The sequence below is a fragment of the Salmo salar genome, chromosome 17, assembly GCF_965601325.2.
Source record: "Salmo salar chromosome 17, fSalSal1, whole genome shotgun sequence".
Classification (NCBI taxonomy): Eukaryota; Metazoa; Chordata; class Actinopteri; order Salmoniformes; family Salmonidae; genus Salmo; species Salmo salar.
In genome coordinates this window covers 26900783-26917597 of record NC_138307.1, presented here as the reverse complement: position 1 = coordinate 26917597, position 16815 = coordinate 26900783, and positions in this window count along the sequence as shown.

Here is a 16815-nt window from a genome sequence, read left to right as displayed (position 1 = left end):
ATCATGCTGTCGTTACCCATATCTAGTGTTTATAACAGTATCATGCTGTCGTTACCCATATCTAGTGTTGTTTATAACAGTATCATACTGTCGTTACCCATATCTAGTGGTGTTTATATAGTATCATGCTGTCGTTACCCATATCTAGTGTTTATAACAGTATCATACTGTCGTTACCCATATCTAGTGTTGTTTATACAGTATCATACTGTCGTTACCCATATCTAGTGGTGTTTATACAGTATCATACTGTCGTTACCCATATCTAGTGGTGTTTATACAGTATCATACTGTCGTTACCCATATCTAGTGGTGTTTATAATAGTATCATACTGTCGTTACCCATATCTAGTGTTGTTTATACAGTATCATACTGTCGTTACCCATATCTAGTGGTGTTTATAATAGTATCATACTGTCGTTACCCATATCTAGTGGTGTTTATACAGTATCATACTGTCGTTACCCATATCTAGTGGTGTTTATAATAGTATCATACTGTCGTTACCCATATCTAGTGTTGTTTATAATAGTATCATACTGTCGTTACCAATATCTAGTGTTTATAACAGTATCATGCTGTCGTTACCCATATCTAGTGGTGTTTATACCATTATCATACTGTCGTTACCCATATCTAGTGGTGTTTATACAGTATCATACTGTCGTTACCCATATCTAGTGTTGTTTATACAGTATCATACTGTCGTTACCCATATCTAGTGGTGTTTATAACAGTATCATACTGTCGTTACCCATATCTAGTGTTTATACAGTATCATACTGTCGTTACCAATATCTAGTGTTGTTTATAACAGTATCATGCTGTCGTTACCCATATCTAGTGTTTATACAGTATCATACTGTCGTTACCCATATCTAGTGGTGTTTATACAGTATCATACTGTCGTTACCCATATCTAGTGGTGTTTATAACAGTATCATACTGTCGTTACCCATATCTAGTGGTGTTTATACAGTATCATACTGTCTTTACCCATATCTAGTGGTGTTTATAATAGTATCATACTGTTGTTACCCATATCTAGTGTTGTTTATACAGTATCATACTGTCGTTACCCATATCTAGTGGTGTTTATACAGTATCATACTGTCGTTACCCATATCTAGTGTTGTTTATAACAGTATCATACTGTCGTTACCCATATCTAGTGGTGTTTATACAGTATCATACTGTCGTTACCCATATCTAGTGGTGTTTATAACAGTATCATACTGTCGTTACCCATATCTAGTGTTTATACAGTATCATAATGTCGTTACCCATATCTAGTGTTGTTTATAATAGTATCATACTGTCGTTACCCATATCTAGTGGTGTTTATAACAGTATCATGCTGTCGTTACCCATATCTAGTGGTGTTTATACAGTATCATGCTGTCGTTACCCATATCTAGTGGTGTTTATACAGTATCATACTGTCGTTACCCATATCTAGTGGTGTTTATACAGTATCATGCTGTCATTACCCATATCTAGTGTTGTTTATAATAGTATCATACTGTCGTTACCCATATCTAGTGTTGTTTATAACAGTATCATACTGTCGTTACTCATATCTAGTGTTGTTTATACAGTATCATACTGTCGTTACCCATATCTAGTGGTGTTTATACAGTATCATACTGTCGTTACCCATATCTAGTGGTGTTTATACAGTATCATACTGTCGTTACCCATATCTAGTGTTTATAACAGTATCATGCTGTCGTTACCCATATCTAGTGGTGTTTATACAGTATCATACTGTCGTTACCCATATCTAGTGTTTATACAGTATCATACTGTCGTTACCCATATCTATTGGTGTTTATACAGTATCATACTGTTGTTACCCATATCTAGTGGTGTTTATAATAGTATCATACTGTCGTTACCCATATCTAGTGGTGTTTATAACAGTATCATGCTGTCGTTACCCATATCTAGGGTCGTTTATAACAGTATCATACTGTCGTTACCCATATCTAGTGGTGTTTATAAAAGTATCATGCTGTCGTTACCCATATCTAGTGGTGTTTATAACAGTATCATGCTGTCGTTACCCATATCTAGTGGTGTTTATAACAGTATCATACTGTCGTTACCCATATCTAGTGTTTATAACAGAAACATGCTGTCGTTACCCATATCTAGTGGTGTTTATACAGTATCATGCTGTCGTTACCCATATCTAGTGTTGTTTATAATAGTATCATACTGTCGTTACCCATATCTAGTGTTGTTTATAACAGTATCATGCTGTCGTTACCCATATCTAGTGGTGTTTATAACAGTATCATGCTGTCGTTACCCATATCTAGTGGTGTTTATACAGTATCATACTGTCGTTACCCATATCTAGTGGTGTTTATACAGTATCATACTGTCGTTACCCATATATAGTAGTGTTTATAACAGTATCATACTGTCGTTACCCATATCTAGTGGTGTTTATAACAGTATCATGCTGTCGTTACCCATATCTAGTAGTGTTTATAACAGTATCATACTGTTGTTACACATATCTAGTGGTGTTTATACAGTATCATACTGTCGTTACCCATATCTAGTGTTTATACAGTATCATACTGTCGTTACCCATATCTAGTGTTGTTTATAACAGTATCATGCTGTCGTTACCCATATCTAGTGTTGTTTATACAGTATCATACTGTCGTTACCCATATCTAGTGGTGTTTATACAGTATCATACTGTCGTTACCCATATCTAGTGGTGTTTATACAGTATCATACTGTCGTTACCCATATCTAGTGTTGTTTATACAGTATCATGCTGTCTTTACCCATATCTAGTGTTTATACAGTATCATACTGTCGTTACCCATATCTAGTGGTGTTTATACAGTATCATGCTGTCGTTACCCATATCTAGTGTTGTTTATAATAGTATCATACTGTCGTTACCCATATCTAGTGGTGTTTATAACAGTATCATGCTGTCGTTACCCATATCTAGTGGTGTTTATACAGTATCATGCTGTCGTTACCCATATCTAGTGTTGTTTATAACAGTATCATACTGTCGTTACCCATATCTAGTGTTTATAACAGTATCATGCTGTCGTTACCCATATCTAGTGGTGTTTATACAGTATCATACTGTCGTTACCCATATCTAGTGTTTATACAGTATCATACTGTCGTTACCCATATCTATTGGTGTTTATACAGTATCATACTGTTGTTACCCATATCTAGTGGTGTTTATAATAGTATCATACTGTCGTTACCCATATCTAGTGGTGTTTATAACAGTATCATGCTGTCGTTACCCATATCTAGTGTCGTTTATAACAGTATCATACTGTCGTTACCCATATCTAGTGGTGTTTATAAAAGTATCATGGTGTCGTTACCCATATCTAGTGGTGTTTATAACAGTATCATGCTGTCGTTACCCATATCTAGTGGTGTTTATAACAGTATCATACTGTCGTTACCCATATCTAGTGTTTATAACAGAAACATGCTGTCGTTACCCATATCTAGTGGTGTTTATACAGTATCATGCTGTCGTTACCCATATCTAGTGTTGTTTATAATAGTATCATACTGTCGTTACCCATATCTAGTGTTGTTTATAACAGTATCATGCTGTCGTTACCCATATCTAGTGGTGTTTATAACAGTATCATGCTGTCGTTACCCATATCTAGTGGTGTTTATACAGTATCATACTGTCGTTACCCATATCTAGTGGTGTTTATACAGTATCATACTGTCGTTACCCATATCTAGTAGTGTTTATAACAGTATCATACTGTCGTTACCCATATCTAGTGGTGTTTATAACAGTATCATGCTGTCGTTACCCATATCTAGTAGTGTTTATAACAGTATCATACTGTTGTTACCCATATCTAGTGGTGTTTATACAGTATCATACTGTCGTTACCCATATCTAGTGTTTATACAGTATCATACTGTCGTTACCCATATCTAGTGTTGTTTATAACAGTATCATGCTGTCGTTACCCATATCTAGTGTTTATACAGTATCATACTGTCGTTACCCATATCTAGTGGTGTTTATACAGTATCATGCTGTCTTTACCCATATCTAGTGGTGTTTATACAGTATCATACTGTCGTTACCCATATCTAGTAGTGTTTATAACAGTATCATACTGTCGTTACCCATATCTAGTGGTGTTTATAACAGTATCATGCTGTCGTTACCCATATCTAGTAGTGTTTATAACAGTATCATACTGTCGTTACCCATATCTAGTGTTTATACAGTATCATACTGTCGTTACCCATATCTAGTGGTGTTTATACAGTATCATGCTGTCGTTACCCATATCTAGTGTTGTTTATAACAGTATCATACTGTCGTTACCCATATCTAGTGTTGTTTATAACAGTATCATACTGTTGTTACCCATATCTAGTGGTGTTTATACAGTATCATACTGTCGTTACCCATATCTAGTGTTGTTTATAACAGTATCATACTGTCGTTACCCATATCTAGTGTTTATAACAGTATCATGCTGTCGTTACCCATATCTAGTGGTGTTTATACAGTATCATGCTGTCGTTACCCATATCTAGTGTTTATAACAGTATCATGCTGTCGTTACCCATATCTAGTGTTGTTTATAACAGTATCATACTGTCGTCACCCATATCTAGTGGTGTTTATACAGTATCATGCTGTCGTTACCCATATCTACTGTTTATAACAGTATCATACTGTCGTTACCCATATCTAGTGTTGTTTATACAGTATCATACTGTCGTTACCCATATCTAGTGGTGTTTATACAGTATCATACTGTCGTTACCCATATCTAGTGGTGTTTATACAGTATCATACTGTCGTTACCCATATCTAGTGGTGTTTATAATAGTATCATACTGTCGTTACCCATATCTAGTGTTGTTTATACAGTATCATACTGTCGTTACCCATATCTAGTGGTGTTTATAATAGTATCATACTGTCGTTACCCATATCTAGTGGTGTTTATAAAGTATCATACTGTCGTTACCCATATCTAGTGGTGTTTATAATAGTATCATACTGTCGTTACCCATATCTAGTGTTGTTTATAATAGTATCATACTGTCGTTACCAATATCTAGTGTTTATAACAGTATCATGCTGTCGTTACCCATATCTAGTGGTGTTTATACCAGTATCATACTGTCGTTACCCATATCTAGTGGTGTTTATACAGTATCATACTGTCGTTACCCATATCTAGTGTTGTTTATACAGTATCATACTGTCGTTACCCATATCTAGTGGTGTTTATAACAGTATCATACTGTCGTTACCCATATCTAGTGTTTATACAGTATCATACTGTCGTTACCCATATCTAGTGTTGTTTATAACAGTATCATGCTGTCGTTACCCATATCTAGTGTTTATACAGTATCATTCTGTCGTTACCCATATCTAGTGGTGTTTATACAGTATCATACTGTCGTTACCCATATCTAGTGTTGTTTATACAGTATCATACTGTCGTTACCCATATCTAGTGGTGTTTATAACAGTATCATACTGTCGTTACCCATATCTAGTGGTGTTTATACAGTATTATACTGTCGTTACCCATATCTAGTGGTGTTTATAACAGTATCATGCTGTCGTTACCCATATCTAGTGTTGTTTATACAGTATCATACTGTCGTTACCCATATCTAGTGGTGTTTATACAGTATCATACTGTCGTTACCCATATCTAGTGTTGTTTATAACAGTATCATACTGTCGTTACCCATATCTAGTGGTGTTTATACAGTATCATACTGTCGTTACCCATATCTAGTGGTGTTTATAACAGTATCATACTGTCGTTACCCATATCTAGTGTTTATACAGTATCATACTGTCGTTACCCATATCTAGTGTTGTTTATAATAGTATCTTACTGTCGTTACCCATATCTAGTGGTGTTTATAACAGTATCATGCTGTCGTTACCCATATCTAGTGGTGTTTATACAGTATCATGCTGTCGTTACCCATATCTAGTGGTGTTTATACAGTATCATACTGTCGTTACCCATATCTAGTGTTGTTTATAACAGTATCATACTGTCGTTACCCATATCTAGTGTTGTTTATACAGTATCATACTGTCGTTACCCATATCTAGTGGTGTTTATACAGTATCATACTGTCGTTACCCATATCTAGTGGTGTTTATACAGTATCATACTGTCGTTACCCATATCTAGTGTTGTTTATACAGTATCATGCTGTCTTTACCCATATCTAGTGTTTATACAGTATCATACTGTCGTTACCCATATCTAGTGGTGTTTATAACAGTATCATACTGTCGTTACCCATATCTAGTGGTGTTTATAACAGTATCATACTGTCGTTACCCATATCTAGTGTTTATACAGTATCATACTGTCGTTACCCATATCTAGTGGTGTTTATACAGTATCATGCTGTCGTTACCCATATCTAGTGTTGTTTATAATAGTATCATACTGTCGTTACCCATATCTAGTGGTGTTTATAACAGTATCATGCTGTCGTTACCCATATCTAGTGGTGTTTATACAGTATCATGCTGTCGTTACCCATATCTAGTGGTGTTTATAACAGTATCATACTGTCGTTACCCATATCTAGTGTTTATAACAGTATCATACTGTCGTTACCCATATCTAGTGGTGTTTATACAGTATCATACTGTCGTTACCCATATCTAGTGTTTATACAGTATCATACTGTCGTTACCCATATCTAGTGGTGTTTATACAGTATCATACTGTCGTTACCCATATCTAGTGGTGTTTATACTAGTATCATACTGTCGTTACCCATATCTAGTGGTGTTTATAACAGTATCATACTGTCGTTACCCATATCTAGTGGTCGTTTATAACAGTATCATACTGTCGTTACCCATATCTAGTGGTGTTTATAAAAGTATCATGCTGTCGTTACCCATATCTAGTGGTGTTTATAACAGTATCATGCTGTCGTTACCCATATCTAGTGGTGTTTATAACAGTATCATACTGTCGTTACCCATATCTAGTGTGTTTATAACAGTATCATACTGTCGTTACCCATATCTAGTGGTGTTTATACAGTATCATGCTGTCGTTACCCATATCTAGTGTTGTTTATAACAGTATCATACTGTCGTTACCCATATCTAGTGTTGTTTATAACAGTATCATACTGTCGTTACCCATATCTAGTGGTGTTTATAACAGTATCATACTGTCGTTACCCATATCTAGTGGTGTTTATACAGTATCATACTGTCGTTACCCATATCTAGTGGTGTTTATACAGTATCATACTGTCGTTACCCATATCTAGTGGTGTTTATACAGTATCATACTGTCGTTACCCATATCTAGTGTTGTTTATAACAGTATCATACTGTCGTTACCCATATCTAGTGGTGTTTATAACAGTATCATACTGTCGTTACCCATATCTAGTGGTGTTTATACAGTATCATACTGTCGTTACCCATATCTAGTGGTGTTTATACAGTATCATACTGTCGTTACCCATATCTAGTGTTGTTTATACAGTATCATGCTGTCTTTACCCATATCTAGTGTTTATACAGTATCATACTGTCGTTACCCATATCTAGTAGTGTTTATAACAGTATCATACTGTCGTTACCCATATCTAGTGGTGTTTATAACAGTATCATGCTGTCGTTACCCATATCTAGTGTTTATACAGTATCATACTGTCGTTACCCATATCTAGTGGTGTTTATACAGTATCATGCTGTCGTTACCCATATCTAGTGTTGTTTATAATAGTATCATACTGTCGTTACCCATATCTAGTGGTGTTTATAACAGTATCATGCTGTCGTTACCCATATCTTGTGGTGTTTATACAGTATCATGCTGTCGTTACCCATATCTAGTGTTGTTTATAACAGTATCATACTGTCGTTACCCATATCTAGTGTTTATAACAGTATCATTCTGTCGTTACCCATATCTAGTGGTGTTTATACAGTATCATACTGTCGTTACCCATATCTAGTGTTTATACAGTATCATACTGTCGTTACCCATATCTATTGGTGTTTATACAGTATCATACTGTTGTTACCCATATCTAGTGGTGTTTATAATAGTATCATACTGTCGTTACCCATATCTAGTGGTGTTTATAACAGTATCATGCTGTCGTTACCCATATCTAGTGTCGTTTATAACAGTATCATACTGTCGTTACCCATATCTAGTGGTGTTTATAAAAGTATCATGCTGTCGTTACCCATATCTAGTGGTGTTTATAACAGTATCATGCTGTCGTTACCCATATCTAGTGGTGTTTATAACAGTATCATACTTTCGTTACCCATATCTAGTGTTTATAACAGAAACATGCTGTCGTTACCCATATCTAGTGGTGTTTATACAATATCATGCTGTCGTTACCCATATCTAGTGTTGTTTATAATAGTATCATACTGTCGTTACCCATATCTAGTGTTGTTTATAACAGTATCATGCTGTCGTTACCCATATCTAGTGGTGTTTATAACAGTATCATGCTGTCGTTACCCATATCTAGTGGTGTTTATACAGTATCATACTGTCGTTACCCATATCTAGTGGTGTTTATACAGTATCATACTGTCGTTACCCATATCTAGTGTTTATACAGTATCATACTGTCGTTTCCCATATCTAGTGTTGTTTATAATAGTATCATACTGTCGTTACTCTTATCTAGTGGTGTTTATAACAGTATCATGCTGTCGTTACCCATATCTAGTGGTGTTTATACAGTATCATACTGTCGTTACCCATATCTAGTGTTTATACAGTATCATACTGTCGTTACCCATATCTAGTGTTGTTTATACAGTATCATACTGTCGTTACCCATATCTAGTGGTGTTTATACAGTATCATACTGTCGTTACCCATATCTAGTGTTGTTTATAACAGTATCATACTGTCGTTACCCATATCTAGTGTTGTTTATAACAGTATCATACTGTCGTTACCCATATCTAGTGGTGTTTATAACAGTATCATGCTGTCGTTACCCATATCTAGTAGTGTTTATAACAGTATCATACTGTCGTTACCCATATCTAGTGGTGTTTAAACAGTATCATGCTGTCGTTACCCATATCTAGTGTTTATACAGTATCATACTGTCGTTACCCATATCTAGTGGTGTTTATACAGTATCATGCTGTCGTTACCCATATCTAGTGTTGTTTATAATAGTATCATACTGTCGTTACCCATATCTAGTGGTGTTTATAACAGTATCATGCTGTCGTTACCCATATCTAGTGGTGTTTATACAGTATCATACTGTCGTTACCCATATCTAGTGTTGTTTATAACAGTATCATACTGTCGTTACCCATATCTAGTGTTTATAACAGTATCATGCTGTCGTTACCCATATCTAGTGGTGTTTATACCAGTATCATACTGTCGTTACCCATATCTAGTGGTGTTTATACAGTATCATACTGTCGTTACCCATATCTAGTGGTGTTTATACAGTATCATACTGTCGTTACCCATATCTAGTGTTTATACAGTATCATACTGTCGTTACCCATATCTAGTGTTGTTTATAACAGTATCATACTGTCGTTACCCATATCTAGTGGTGTTTATAACAGTATCATGCTGTCGTTACCCATATCTAGTGGTGTTTATACAGTATCATACTGTCGTTACCCATATCTAGTGTTGTTTATACAGTATCATACTGTCGTTACCCATATCTAGTGGTGTTTATAACAGTATCATACTGTCGTTACCCATATCTAGTGGTGTTTATACAGTATCATACTGTCGTTACCCATATCTAGTGGTGTTTATAACAGTATCATACTGTCGTTACCCATATCTAGTGTTGTTTATACAGTATCATACTGTCGTTACCCATATCTAGTGGTGTTTATACAGTATCATACTGTCGTTACCCATATCTAGTGTTGTTTATAACAGTATCATACTGTCGTTACCCATATCTAGTGGTGTTTATACAGTATCATACTGTCGTTACCCATATCTAGTGGTGTTTATAACAGTATCATACTGTCGTTACCCATATCTAGTGGTGTTTATACAGTATCATACTGTCGTTACCCATATCTAGTGTTGTTTATACAGTATCATACTGTCGTTACCCATATCTAGTGGTGTTTATAACTAGTATCATGACTGTCGTTACCCATATCTAGTGGTGTTTATAACAGTATCATGCTGTCGTTACCCATATCTAGTGGTGTTTATACAGTATCATACTGTCGTTACCCATATCTAGGTGTTTATACAGTATCATACTGTCGTTACCCATATCTAGTGTTGTTTATACAGTATCATACTGTCGTTACCCATATCTAGTGGTGTTTATACAGTATCATACTGTCGTTACCCATATCTAGTGTTGTTTATAACAGTATCATACTGTCGTTACCCATATCTAGTGTTGTTTATAACAGTATCATACTGTCGTTACCCATATCTAGTGGTGTTTATAACAGTATCATGCTGTCGTTACCCATATCTAGTAGTGTTTATAACAGTATCATACTGTCGTTACCCATATCTAGTGGTGTTTAAACAGTATCATGCTGTCGTTACCCATATCTAGTGTTTATACAGTATCATACTGTCGTTACCCATATCTAGTGGTGTTTATACAGTATCATGCTGTCGTTACCCATATCTAGTGTTGTTTATAATAGTATCATACTGTCGTTACCCATATCTAGTGGTGTTTATAACAGTATCATGCTGTCGTTACCCATATCTTGTGGTGTTTATACAGTATCATGCTGTCGTTACCCATATCTAGTGTTGTTTATAACAGTATCATACTGTCGTTACCCATATCTAGTGTTTATAACAGTATCATGCTGTCGTTACCCATATCTAGTGGTGTTTATACAGTATCATACTGTCGTTACCCATATCTAGTGTTTATACAGTATCATACTGTCGTTACCCATATCTATTGGTGTTTATACAGTATCATACTGTTGTTACCCATATCTAGTGGTGTTTATAATAGTATCATACTGTCGTTACCCATATCTAGTGGTGTTTATAACAGTATCATGCTGTCGTTACCCATATCTAGTGTCGTTTATAACAGTATCATACTGTCGTTACCCATATCTAGTGGTGTTTATAAAAGTATCATGCTGTCGTTACCCATATCTAGTGGTGTTTATAACAGTATCATGCTGTCGTTACCCATATCTAGTGGTGTTTATAACAGTATCATACTTTCGTTACCCATATCTAGTGTTTATAACAGAAACATGCTGTCGTTACCCATATCTAGTGGTGTTTATACAATATCATGCTGTCGTTACCCATATCTAGTGTTGTTTATAATAGTATCATACTGTCGTTACCCATATCTAGTGTTGTTTATAACAGTATCATGCTGTCGTTACCCATATCTAGTGGTGTTTATACAGTATCATACTGTCGTTACCCATATCTAGTGGTGTTTATACAGTATCATACTGTCGTTACCCATATCTAGTGTTTATACAGTATCATACTGTCGTTTCCCATATCTAGTGTTGTTTATAATAGTATCATACTGTCGTTACTCATATCTAGTGGTGTTTATAACAGTATCATGCTGTCGTTACCCATATCTAGTGGTGTTTATACAGTATCATACTGTCGTTACCCATATCTAGTGTTTATACAGTATCATACTGTCGTTACCCATATCTAGTGTTGTTTATACAGTATCATACTGTCGTTACCCATATCTAGTGGTGTTTATACAGTATCATACTGTCGTTACCCATATCTAGTGTTATTTATAACAGTATCATACTGTCGTTACCCATATCTATTGTTGTTTATAACAGTATCATACTGTCGTTACCCATATCTAGTGTTGTTTATAACAGTATCATACTGTCGTTACCCATATCTAGTGTTGTTTATACAGTATCATGCTGTCGTTACCCATATCTAGTGTTTATACAGTATCATACTGTCGCTACCCATATCTAGTAGTGTTTATAACAGTATCATACTGTCGTTACCCATATCTAGTGGTGTTTATAACAGTATCATGCTGTCGTTACCCATATCTAGTAGTGTTTATAACAGTATCATACTGTCGTTACCTATATCTAGTGGTGTTTATAACAGTATCATGCTGTCGTTACCCATATCTAGTGTTTATACAGTATCATACTGTCGTTACCCATATCTAGTGTTGTTTATAATAGTATCATACTGTCGTTACCCAAATCTAGTGGTGTTTATACAGTATCATATTGTCGTTACCCATAACTTGTGGTATTTATACAGTATCATACTGTCGTTACCCATATCTAGTGGTGTTTATACAGTATCATACTGTCGTTACCCATATGTAGTGGTGTTTATAATAGTATCAAACTGTCGTTACCCATATCTAGTGTTGTTTATAATAGTATCATACTGTCGTTACCCATATCTAGTGTTGTTTATACAGTATCATACTGTCGTTACCCATATCTAGTGTTTATAACAGTATCATACTGTCGTTACCCATATCTAGTGGTGTTTATACAGTATCATACTGTCGTTACCCATATCTAGTGTTGTTTATAACAGTATCATACTGTCGTTACCAATATCTAGTGTTTATAACAGTATCATGCTGTCGTTACCCATATCTAGTGGTGTTTATATAGTATCATACTGTCGTTACCCATATCTAGTGGTGTTTATACAGTATCATACTGTCGTTACCCATATCTAGTGTTGTTTATAACAGTATCATACTGTCGTTACCCATATCTAGTGTTGTTTATACAGTATCATGCTGTCGTTACCCATATCTAGTGTTTATACAGTATCATACTGTCGCTACCCATATCTAGTAGTGTTTATAACAGTATCATACTGTCGTTACCCATATCTAGTGGTGTTTATAACAGTATCATGCTGTCGTTATCCATATCTACTAGTGTTTATAACAGTATCATACTGTCGTTACCCATATCTAGTGGTGTTTATAACAGTATCATGCTGTCGTTACCCATATCTACTGTTTATACAGTATCATACTGTCGTTACCCATATCTAGTGTTGTTTATAATAGTATCATACTGTCGTTACCCATATCTAGTGGTCTTTATACAGTATCATATTGTCGTTACCCATAACTTGTGGTATTTATACAGTATCATGCTGTCGTTACCCATATCTAGTGTTGTTTATAATAGTATCATACTGTCGTTACCCATATCTAGTGGTGTTTATAACAGTATCATGCTGTCGTTACCCATATCTTGTGGTGTTTATACAGTATCATGCTGTCGTTACCCATATCTAGTGTTGTTTATAACAGTATCATACTGTCGTTACCCATATCTAGTGTTTATAACAGTATCATGCTGTCGTTACCCATATCTAGTGGTGTTTATACAGTATCATACTGTCGTTACCCATATCTAGTGTTTATACAGTATCATACTGTCGTTACCCATATCTATTGGTGTTTATACAGTATCATACTGTTGTTACCCATATCTAGTGGTGTTTATAATAGTATCATACTGTCGTTACCCATATCTAGTGGTGTTTTTAACAGTATCATGCTGTCGTTACCCATATCTAGTGGTGTTTATAACAGTATCATACTGTCGTTACCCATATCTAGTGGTGTTTATAACAGTATCATGCTGTCGTTACCCATATCTAGTGTTGTTTATAACAGTATCATACTGTCGTTACCCATATCTAGTGGTGTTTATACAGTATCATACTGTCGTTACCCATATCTAGTGGTGTTTATAACAGTATCATACTGTCGTTACCCATATCTAGTGGTGTTTATAACAGTATCATACTGTCGTTACCCATATCTAGTGTGTTTATAACAGTATCATACTGTCGTTACCCATATCTAGTGGTGTTTATACAGTATCATGCTGTCGTTACCCATATCTAGTGTGTTTATAAAGTATCATACTGTCGTTACCCATATCTAGTGGTGTTTATAACAGTATCATACTGTCGTTACCCATATCTAGTGGTGTTTATAACAGTATCATGCTGTCGTTACCCATATCTAGTGGTGTTTATAACAGTATCATACTGTCGTTACCCATATCTAGTGGTGTTTATACAGTATCATACTGTCGTTACCCATATCTAGTGTTTATACAGTATCATACTGTCGTTTCCCATATCTAGTGTTGTTTATAATAGTATCATACTGTCGTTACCCTTATCTAGTGGTGTTTATAACAGTATCATGCTGTCGTTACCCATATCTAGTGGTGTTTATACAGTATCATACTGTCGTTACCCATATCTAGTGTGTTTATACAGTATCATACTGTCGTTACCCATATCTAGTGTTGTTTATACAGTATCATACTGTCGTTACCCATATCTAGTGGTGTTTATACAGTATCATACTGTCGTTACCCATATCTAGTGTTGTTTATACAGTATCATACTGTCGTTACCCATATCTAGTGGTGTTTATAACAGTATCATACTGTCGTTACCCATATCTAGTGGTGTTTATACAGTATCATACTGTCGTTACCCATATCTAGTGGTGTTTATAACAGTATCATACTGTCGTTACCCATATCTAGTGTTGTTTAACAGTATCATGCTGTCGTTACCCATATCTAGTGGTGTTTATACAGTATCATACTGTCGTTACCCATATCTAGTGTTGTTTATAACAGTATCATACTGTCGTTACCCATATCTAGTGGTGTTTATACAGTATCATACTGTCGTTACCCATATCTAGTGGTGTTTATAACAGTATCATACTGTCGTTACCCATATCTAGTGTTTATACAGTATCATACTGTCGTTACCCATATCTAGTGTTGTTTATAATAGTATCATACTGTCGTTACCCATATCTAGTGGTGTTTATAACAGTATCATGCTGTCGTTACCCATATCTAGTGGTGTTTATACAGTATCATACTGTCGTTACCCATATCTAGTGGTGTTTATACAGTATCATACTGTCGTTACCCATATCTAGTGTTGTTTATAACAGTATCATACTGTCGTTACCCATATCTAGTGTTGTTTATACAGTATCATGCTGTCGTTACCCATATCTAGTGGTGTTTATACAGTATCATACTGTCGTTACCCATATCTAGTGGTGTTTATACAGTATCATACTGTCGTTACCCATATCTAGTGTTGTTTATACAGTATCATACTGTCGTTACCCATATCTAGTGTGTTTATACAGTATCATACTGTCGTTACCCATATCTAGTGTGTTTATAACAGTATCATACTGTCGTTACCCATATCTAGTGGTGTTTATAACAGTATCATACTGTCGTTACCCATATCTAGTGGTGTTTATAACAGTATCATGCTGTCGTTACCCATATCTAGTAGTGTTTATAACAGTATCATACTGTCGTTACCCATATCTAGTGGTGTTTAAACAGTATCATGCTGTCGTTACCCATATCTACGTCGTTCTACTGCGACCCACGTGGATGCATACTGTCGTTACCCATATCTAGTGGTCCGTTCTATGCGACCCACGTGGACGTCATGCTGTCGTTACCCATATCTAGTGTTGTTTATAATAGTATCATACTGTCGTTACCCATATCTAGTGGTGTTTATAACAGTATCATGCTGTCGTTACCCATATCTTGTGGTGTTTATACAGTATCATGCTGTCGTTACCCATATCTAGTGTTGTTTATAACAGTATCATACTGTCGTTACCCATATCTAGTGTTTATAACAGTATCATGCTGTCGTTACCCATATCTAGTGGTGTTTATACAGTATCATACTGTCGTTACCCATATCTAGTGTTTATACAGTATCATACTGTCGTTACCCATATCTATTGGTGTTTATACAGTATCATACTGTTGTTACCCATATCTAGTGGTGTTTATAATAGTATCATACTGTCGTTACCCATATCTAGTGGTGTTTATAACAGTATCATGCTGTCGTTACCCATATCTAGTGTCGTTTATAACAGTATCATACTGTCGTTACCCATATCTAGTGGTGTTTATAAAAGTATCATGCTGTCGTTACCCATATCTAGTGGTGTTTATAACAGTATCATGCTGTCGTTACCCATATCTAGTGGTGTTTATAACAGTATCATACTTTCGTTACCCATATCTAGTGTTTATAACAGAAACATGCTGTCGTTACCCATATCTAGTGGTGTTTATACAATATCATGCTGTCGTTACCCATATCTAGTGTTGTTTATAATAGTATCATACTGTCGTTACCCATATCTAGTGTTGTTTATAACAGTATCATGCTGTCGTTACCCATATCTAGTGGTGTTTATACAGTATCATACTGTCGTTACCCATATCTAGTGGTGTTTATACAGTATCATACTGTCGTTACCCATATCTAGTGTTTATACAGTATCATACTGTCGTTTCCCATATCTAGTGTTGTTTATAATAGTATCATACTGTCGTTACTCATATCTAGTGGTGTTTATAACAGTATCATGCTGTCGTTACCCATATCTAGTGGTGTTTATACAGTATCATACTGTCGTTACCCATATCTAGTGTTTATACAGTATCATACTGTCGTTACCCATATCTAGTGTTGTTTATACAGTATCATACTGTCGTTACCCATATCTAGTGGTGTTTATACAGTATCATACTGTCGTTACCCATATCTAGTGTTGTTTATAACAGTATCATACTGTCGTTACCCATATCTATTGTTGTTTATAACAGTATCATACTGTCGTTACCCATATCTAGTGTTGTTTATAACAGTATCATACTGTCGTTACCCATATCTAGTGTTGTT